Here is a 10,063-nt window from a genome sequence, read left to right as displayed (position 1 = left end):
AGCCATTTACATTTCTTGCACTTTAAGATTCTGCAATTTACATTTCTTGCGATCTAAGTTTCTGCAATTTATATTACTTGCACTTTAAGATTCAGCTTATTTACTTTCTTTGCTCTTTAATTTTCTGCAATCTACCCCTCTCCCTTTATTTTCCATGCAATTTAAATTCTGGTAATCACAAATCACTCAATCAACTTTTGATTTGCTTGACTAAATCAACCACTAAACTAAAATTGCTCAATACTTCAATCCCTGTGGGATCGACCTCACTCACGTGAGTTATTATTACTTGATGCGACCCGGTGCACTTGCCGATGAGTTTTGTGTCGGATCGTTTTCCGCACATCAAGTTTTTGGCACCGTTGCCGGGGATTGAATAGATTGACAATTATTAAGTGAGGTGGTAGTTTAGATCAAGCACTTTTTCTTTTCTGTTTTTCTAATTTTTGACTGACACACTAACTGTTTGAAATTTTGCTTAAACTAAACTTCATTCTAGCAATAGATTGAAGTGTTACTGGTGGTGTTTCTTTTGTTTTGTTTGTATGTCAGGTACAGGGAGATCCATTCCTGTTTTATCTGAAAATGACCAGAGAACTCTTAGAAGGGTAAGAAGAGCTGAAAGAGGGAAAAATATTGTTGGAGAGGAAGAATCTGAGGAAGAATATCACGAGATGGAAGGAGATCTATCTAATCCAGGAGGAGGGGTTAACAATAACCCACAGCTGAGGAGAGTACTGGCCTCCTATACCTTTGCAAATGCTAGACATTGTGGGAGCAGCATTCTCACCCCTAATGTCAATGCAAATAACTTTGAGCTGAAGCCACAACTCATCACATTGGTCCAAAACAACTGCTCATTTGGGGGAGGACCATTGGAGGATCCAAATCAACATCTATCCACCTTCTTAAGGATTTGTGACACTGTCAAATCCAATGGCGTGAATCCTGAAACCTACAAGCTTCTGATGTTCCCGTTCTCATTAAGGGACAAGGCCGCACAATGGCTTGAAACTTTTCCCCAAGGAAGTATCACTAGTTGGGATGATTTGGGGACCAAATTTCTAGCCAAATTCTATCCACCTCAAAGAGTCATCAGGCTGAAAACCGAGGTGCAGACATTTACACAATTAGATGCCGAATCCTTGTATGAAGCATGGGAGAGGTACAAAGCCTTAATCAGAAAGTGTCCTCCAGAGATGTTCAATGAATGGGACGTGCTGCAAAATTTCTATGAAGGTCTGACATTGAAATCTCAAGAGGCATTAGATCATTCTGCTGGAGGTTTACTACAACTAATGAAAACTGCTGAGGAAGCCCAGAATCTTGTGGACATGGTGGCCAACAATCAATATTTCTTTGCTCATCAAAGAAACCGCCAACCATCACAAAGGAGAGGAGTAATGGAGTTAGAAGGAGTAGACTCAATCTTGGCTCAAAACAAGATGATGCAGCAGCAAATACAACAACAATTTGAGCAAATGGCCAAGAGGATTGATAGCCTCTAGGTTGCAGCAGTTAACACAAGCCAACCATCATCCACACGGGTGCAAAATGAAGAAACTCAAGAGGAGCAGCAGCAAGAACAAGTCCAGTACATGCACAAAACCAAAATTCTGGACAGAATGAAGTGTATGGTGACACATACAATCCATCCTGGAAGAACCACCCAAACCTCAGATAGGGAGATAATCACAACCAGAACCAACAACCATGGCAGAGGAACTCAAACCAAAACACTTCCAGAAACAACCAAAACCACAACCAGCAGCAAACTAACCAAAACCCTTACAGAAAACCTCAAAACAACTACCCCAATCCCAACCATTACCAATCTAATAACCAACCCACCAATCAAAATGCCCATCATCCACCAACCACATCTCACAACCCACCACAAGCATCATCTGAATCTCAAAGACTCACTAACTTGGAAACCTTGATAGACAAAATGTGGAAACACCAAGAAATGACAACCAAGAACCATGAAGCTTCCATGAAGAACCTAGAGAGACAGATTGGGCAAATCTCCAAGCAGATTTCTGTTGAGAGACCATCAAGTTCCCTGCCAAGTGACACAATTCCAAATCCTAAAGAAGAATGCAAAGCTATACAATTACGGAGTGGAAAAACATTGATAGACAACAACAAGGAGGTAACCAAGAAGCCTTTGGATAGCAACAAAGAACCATCAGAGAAAGGGGAAGCTAGCAATGAGGACATGACAACAAGAAGAAATGTCCCAGAGAAACTCAAAGAGAAAGACAATCAGCCACATAATTCAAAGGAAGTAATTCAAGGACAGCAGCAAGGGGTAAAGATCATTACACCTCCACTACCATACCCTCAGAGGTTCAACAAAGAAACCAAGGATCAACACTTCCGCAAGTTCCTGGAAACTTTCAAGAAGCTGGAAATCAACATTCCCCTAGCTGAAGCATTGGAACAGATGCCCTTATATGCCAAGTTCTTGAAGGAACTCATTAATAAGAAAAGAAGTTGGCTGGAGAAGGAAACTGTGCTTCTCACTGAAGAATGTAATGCGCTCATCAGAAAAGGACTCCCTCCCAAGCTGGAAGATCCTGGAAGTTTCTTCCTACCTTGCACCATTGGAAGTCTATTTATCAACAAGGGGATGTGTGACTTAGGAGCAAGCATAAATCTAATTCCATCATCTTTAGTGAAAAAGCTTGGCATAGGGAAGGTGAAACCAATACAGATGTCCTTGGAATTAGTGGATCAGTCAGTAGTACATCCCAAAGGAGTGATTGAAAACCTTTTAGTTAAGGTTGACAAGTTCATTTTCCCTGCGGATTTTGTAATACTGAGCACTGAAGAAGAAAAAAATAATTCAATCATCTTGGGAAGGTCATTTTTAGCTACTGCAAGAGCCATCATAGATGTAGAACAAGGAGAATTAATCCTCAGGATGCATGATGAGAGTATCACTCTAAGTTTACTACCAGAAGCACAGTTCAATTATAAAAAGAAGGATGGTACAGAAAATAAGAAAATCTACAATGGAAGGAGGAGATCAACAAGACAGACAACAGCTGCCCTCCCAAACAAGAGATAAATGATTTAACAAATCAAAGAAGGAAAGAATCTATGCAAAATAATGAAGAAGTTCAAGAGGACATTGTAGTGTTAGCCACTAAGAAGAGAAATCTCCAAGGTAAACCTACGGCCAAAGAAGAAAGGTCAACAAAAGGAAGGAAGAAACACAAGAACAAAACAAAAAGGGGTTGGAAGAACAGAAAGATTCCAACAGAAGGGCTGTCTAAAGCTGATAAAGTGCAATTGATCTACCAACAACTGGGAACAAACCAACAGACTGATGACTACTACACTGTCAGCAATATACTTTCATTAGAACATGCTGCAATTGAACATCAAGGAACAAAGAGGAGGATCACAGTCAGGGGGGACAAGTTGAGGCACTACAATCATCAACCACCATAAAAGAAAGCCCCAGTGTCAAGCTAGTGACAATAAAAGAGCGCTCCATGGGAGGCAACCCATGATTTAAGATTTACGTCATTTTAAAATTCAATAAGCTATGATCACCTGAGCATGATTTCTTTTCTTTTCATGAACGTACTTAATGAATGCATGCACTGTTTGAAATATATGCTAAGGCTTCTAAGTTTGGTGTGCCTTCAAGCACACCAAACCAGTGTTACAAATATTTTCATACTGTATGCTTAGTTATCCTGATAAAGCATATGACCAAACACTAAGTTTGGTGTCTGCATAGGTGGACATTTTCAGAAGATCAAAAAATTTCTTTCTCTTCATGAAAATTAAAAAAAAAATCATGCACAAAAAAAAATTTATGAAAGCATTTCTTATAAATATTTAACCAAGAGTGACATTGGGATTTCAGGAACACTAGTTGGAGGAATAAATATTTTTTTAACTATATGACCAAACATTAAGTTTGGTGTCCTCCAAGAAAAGTCACGGTTAAAATAGATATAAGGAATGAGAGTTCACATAGTTGTTAATAAAGGAAGTACTCTTGCCACGGTTTGATAATGTTGATCTTTGTTGTCTTGTTGTGATGGTTAGGTGGTCAAAGAACACTCAATGAAAGAGACAAGACAAAGGGAGAGCATAGCATGAGGACAAAATCCCATCAAATGTCTCAAAAAGTGAATCTGCCACTCCTTGGAATGATCACGTTGAAAATCATTGAAGAAGTAAAAATTTGTCCTCATTCACCCTCACATGCACACCTTTGATTCGCATAACACCCAATTGTATCCCAGCCCTCCATTGTTCATTTAAGTAATCATAACACACCACCTTCAAAGCCATGCACATAACCGAAGAGTTGCACACCCCTTGCAATCCAACCATTCAAACTCCATTCCCTCCATCATTCTTCATCATATAAGCTCAGCCCCAAATTTTTCTCTGAACACATCAAAATCTCCAACTTTCTTCACACCCCCTCTAACCTCAAAAAGATCGGCCAATCAAGCAATCATGGCCTCTTCCTCAAGAACCAAACGAAGGAGAGGAAAGGAGCCCATGGTTGAAGAAAACACCCCTGAATTTGACCAGTGAAAATTTAGATCTTGGTACCATCAACTACAACTTGAATGGATGAGGCAGAAGAAGATATATCCAGAGGTTCCACTTCTATTGCCGGACGATGAGTGCCAAGAAATGAAAGCCAAGATTAGGAAGAGGAGGTGGGAGGAGCTCATTTCACTAATTACCAAAATCAATGCGAACATTATATGGGAATTCTACGCCAATACCCCAAGGACCGAAATGAATCAAGCTCCAACTTATAAGAGTTATGTGCGGGGAACTTGATGAGATATTTGGTGAAAAATAAATTTCTCCAAAAACACCCAAAACTAACCGGCAAGTGTACCGGGTCGCATCAAGTAATAAAAACTCACGGGAGTGAGGTCGATCCCACAGGGATTGAAGGATTGAGCAATTTTAGTTTAGTGGTTGATTTAGTCAAGCGAATCGAGTGTTGGTTGAGTGTTTTGTGACTTGCAGAAATTAAATTGCATTGAAGTAAAGAGAACAAGAAATAAATTGCTGAAACGTAAAGAACAAGAAATTAAATGGTAGAAACTTAGAGTGCAAGAAATGTAAATTACGGAATCTTAAAGTGCAAGGAATGTAAATTGCTTGAAATGTAAAGGGGATTGGGACGTGGATTTGCAGTAATTAAACAAGGAAAAGTTAAATTGCATCAAACAGAAGAGTAAAAGGGGATTGGGATTGGATCGGATCTTATAGCAGAAAAGTAAATGAACATGGAAAGCAAGAAACAGAACGTAAATTGGAGATTTGGATCTCAGGACCCAGAGACTAGAAAACTAAGTCTAGATCTCAATGCCTTCCTAGATCCAATAAGAACAATTGCAAGGGAGTTGTAAATTTCAAAGAGAATAGATGAAGAGCAATTAACCGGAAATGAAATTCAATTAACAGTAAAGAAACAGAGAGATCCAAGATTGAGATTGAAACAGAATTTCTTCAATTCTCCAATCCAAGATCCAAGACAAGAGTAAATGAAATTGAAAGCAATGAAAACAAAGAAATTAAAGTTCACTCAATATCAAAAGCTCTCCGAAAACTATTATGAAAATTCCAAAAGGAAAGCTCCCCGAAGAACTTGAATTCTATCCTATTTATACACTTTCTTCAAATGATCTTCAAGCCTTGAGTTGGGCCTTTGCTCTTGGTGGAATTGGGTTGAAAGAGGCCTTGGTTGATTGCTCTTGAAGTTTGAAGAAGAACCAAAGTGAACCAATTGAACCGGGTTTGAGGTTAGCAAAAGTTGGACCAAAAGTTGGAGCTAAAGTTAGGGGTCTAACTTTGGCTCCAACTTTTCATAGCAGCCAGCACAATTTGCTGGTATGAACGTTGGTGCCAACGTTAGGGGTCTAACTTTGACCCTAACGTTGGCCTTGCCTAATGTGCTTGTGGCGCCAACGTTAGCCACCAAGTTAGGGGGCTAACGTTGGCGCAAACTTTTGCTCCTTCTCCATTGAAAATTCATGTGCCAACGTTAGCCTCCAAGTTAGGGGGCTAACGTTGGCGCAAACGTTGGATGGCCAGGGAGGAATTCATGTGCCAACGTTAGCCTCCAAGTTAGGGGGCTAACGTTGGCGCAAACTTTTGGAGCCCAGGGGAGAAATTCATGTGCCAACGTTAGCCTCAAAGTTAGGGGGCTAACGTTGGCGCAAACTTTTGGAGCCCAGGGGAGAATTTTCAAGTTCCAACGTTAGCCTCCAAGTTAGGGGGCTAACGTTGGGGCTAACTTTTCAACCAAAAGTTTGTGCAAAAGTTTGATGCTAACTTTAGGTCCAGCTTCTTGCTTCCTGGTTCAATTTCACTTATTCCATTGTCCTCTCTTCACTCCTAGCCATTCCTTCTTGCTTCAACCTTTCTCCAAGCTTTCTTCACCTATCATTAATCAACCAAACTCATCAAAGCTATGCTCAAAATCATGAGATATTCATTCTTTCATAATATGCAACAAATATAGCATGAAACCTCATGAAATGGCATGAATTCATATATGGTTGGTTCAATCAAGGGAAACATGAAAATCTACTCAATTAGCTTGCTTGTAGCTCAAGAAAGTGCATAATTCTAATGAAAACAAAAGAAAAGGACTAGCTAAAATAGGCTAGGATGACTTGTCATCAGAACTAAAGTAGATTTTAGCCCAAACACTATCATGAAAGCATTAAAACTGAGGGCAACCCATTTTGATAAGCCAGGATACCATCAAAGGCTAAATGAAGAGCAAGAATATGATGAGATTGCCAGTGAGATTAGTGTAGTCAACACGGAGTGGGTAGGAACTACTAAAAACAAGTACAAGTACTTGAGAAGAGGAGATCTCACTCCTGAAGCAAAATGTTGGTATGAGCTAATGAAGAGATCAATCTTAGGCACAGTAAACAACTCGGAGGTCAATAAGAAGAGACCTATCATGTTATATTGCATAATAACGGGAGGAGAAGTGAAGGTCCATGAGATCATTGCAAATGACATTCAAAGGTTAGCAGAGAAAAATTCGGCCGAAGGGTGGCTACACTACCCGAGCACCATTATGCGTTTATGTATGAAAGCCAAGGTGCCAATGGAAGAGGCAAATCCAACATGGCTGAACCCGGGCATGCCTATAACCATTGAAAGAATGATGATCATTACTGAAGCACAGCAGAGCCGAAGACTACCAAGAAGAAGGCAAAGAAATGAACCAATGGAGGAAGAAGAGCCACAAGAGGAAGAAGAACAGCAACACATTCCACCACATAACACTCTAGATATGACTCAAATGCAGGAAGCAATTGGAAGATTATCACAACAATACATGAGAATTCAAGAAAGGCAAGAGGAATACCATTCCCACTACATGAAAAACCAACAAGAGCAAGAGGAATGGCAGCTGAGAATGATGAACAGACAAAGTGAGTTTGAGTCAAAATTTTTCGTGATGCAAGAGGAGCATGCTTTTCAATCTCACGAATCATTTGGAAAGTTAGCACAAATGCAAGCTGAAAATATGAGGGCTCTCAAAGAGTTCACAACTCTCCAAGATGCAAGATATGAAGTCCAAGCCGACTACAACATAAATAGTCAAATCAAAATGAACTATATTGGAGAGCACCTGCACAACATGGATCCAGCATTTCCAACTTTCGATGAGTTCTTCAAAGGGAAAAGTGAGATAGAAGTAAGCAAGGCTATGAGACTTGAAGATAGAGTAGAGGAGGCGATGAATAAAGCTAGGTTTTGGCGGGGTCAACAGACAACAGACATGGACACAAGGAACACCAACACCCAAGCAAATGAAAAAAGCAAGAAAAAGCCTGATACATGAAAGGTGGACCTGCTCCTTACTACAAAGAAAGCATGCATCATTTCTGTATAAAGTAGTCTTTGCATCCTTATTAGGTCATTTTAGTTAATGGTCTTTGCATTATGTTTGTTTTCTTAAAATAAGTAAGTTAGTCTAAGTGTGTGCTTGTGTGTTTACTTTCACTTAACTAATGCATGCTTTGTCCCCTGCATCTTTTCAATTCAATAAAAGAAATGTTTGAAGCATGAAGTAAGATGGTTCATTGTTAGCTAGAAGTCAAATAATAGTAAGTGGTGGCATGTATGTGTGATTGTGTGGCAACTCATTATTAGTGAATAAAAGGAATAGCTTGTTCTCTTTTTAAGAAGAAAGTAGTTCACTGTCTATGAATCTCAACAAAATAAAAGTCCTTGGGTGAAAAGAAAAACAAAAAGAGAAGAGAAAAAGCCAAAAGTGGCAACAGAACAAAAGAAAAATAAAAAGAAACAAAGCTAGACACCAATAGTTTGAACTTTAGAATATATGCCTGTGGTGTCTTTGTACTAGGATCTGCTTGGATTATTAAGTTCTTTGGAGTGCATTAACACTTGGTAACTTAGGTTAACTAACCCGGGATTATCAACTGAAAGTCCACTATCAAGAGCAACCTAGCTACAAGACATTTAGTAACCCAAAGAGGTGCTGGGCATCAATGTTCTAAGAAGGGATGTGAGCTAAGTGTCTAAAGTGAATAATGTGTCAAGCATAAATAAAGAAAAGAGCTTGTTACACATGACACTGAACTAAAGCTAAAAAAAAAATAAATAAATTCAGTAAACAAGGACAAAGGAATAATGAGAGGTCATAGCAGTGTCTGGCTTGATGCTTAGAGAGAACTTTCTAGGCCTACTTGTCAATAAGAAGTGAGTAGTTACACATCTGCATAAAACCCCATGAGCTACCAATAACACTCTGCTAACATGAGCATTCTCTTTTGTTTTCATTCTTTCTTCTTAATAACTCTTTTCTTGCTTGGGGACAAGCAAGTTTTAAGTTTGGTGTTGTGATGACAAGTCATCTTAGCCTAGTTTCACTAGTCTTTTTCCTTTGTTTTTATTTGGTTTTATGCACTTTCTTAAGCCACAAGTAAGCTAATTGGATTGAATTTCATTTTCCTTTGATTCAATCAACCATGGATGAATTGATGCATTTTCATGAGTTTTTGTGCTATAATTGCTTGTGTGACAAGAAGAAGGATAACTCTCATGATTATGGCATAACTTTGATACAATTGTTGATTGATGACAGGAGGAATAAAGCTTGGAAGAAGGTTGCAAGAATGGGCTTGAAAAGAGGAGTTCACGTTTGAGCTGACGTTTGCCTCAAACGTCAACTCAAATGTGAGTAGCAGATGAAGAACACCCTGGAGAAGAGCCAACGTTTGAGCCAACGTTTGACCTCAAACATTGAGGCAAACGTTGGCTGAAGAAGAAGCTCCTAGAAGGCAACGTTTGCGCCAACGTTTGCCTCAAACGTGAGGTCAAACGTTGGCGCCTAAAAGAAAGAAAAATGGCACTCCTGGAAGGGCAACGTTTGCGCCAACGTTTGCCTCAAACGTGAGGTCAAACGTTGGCGCCTAAAAGAGGAGAGTTGGAGCTTCTGGGCAGCGACGTTTAAGCCAACGTTTGCCTCAAACGTGAGGTCAAACGTTGGCTACATTTTGGCAAGAAAGAGCATGGAAGAGCACCCCTGATTGATGAGTTAGATGAGCCATGTTTGCGCCAACATTTGCCTCAAATGTTGGGCCAAATGTTGGCCAAAAAGAGAGCCTGGGGTGATCCACGTTAGAGCTCACGTTTGACCTCAAACGTTGAGCCAAACGTGGAGGACAGCAAATGGACTTGGCTGCATAATTTGACACAAGTGACGTTTGAGTCAACGTTTGCCTCAAACGTTGGCTCAAACGTGAATGGTTCATGGCCCGGTTCACTAAAGGATTTCTTCCCAACACCAAGAGCAATCAACGGAGGCTACTATCAACCCAATTCCATCAAGACTAAAGGCCCAATTCAAGGCTTAATGATCATGGGAAGAAAGTGTATAAATAGCTTAGGATTTGAAGTTTCAGAGAGCTTCCTTTTTAGAATTTTCAATACATGCAGTAGAGAGCTCACCTTAGTAGTTGCTTTTAGAATTTGAGAGTTCCTGGGAAGGAGAATTGAATTCTCTTCCTCT

The sequence above is a fragment of the Arachis ipaensis genome, chromosome B6 (assembly GCF_059453495.1).
Source record: "Arachis ipaensis isolate K30076 ecotype BB chromosome B6, ASM5945349v1, whole genome shotgun sequence".
Classification (NCBI taxonomy): domain Eukaryota; kingdom Viridiplantae; phylum Streptophyta; class Magnoliopsida; order Fabales; family Fabaceae; genus Arachis; species Arachis ipaensis.
This window is presented reverse-complemented; position numbering follows the sequence as displayed.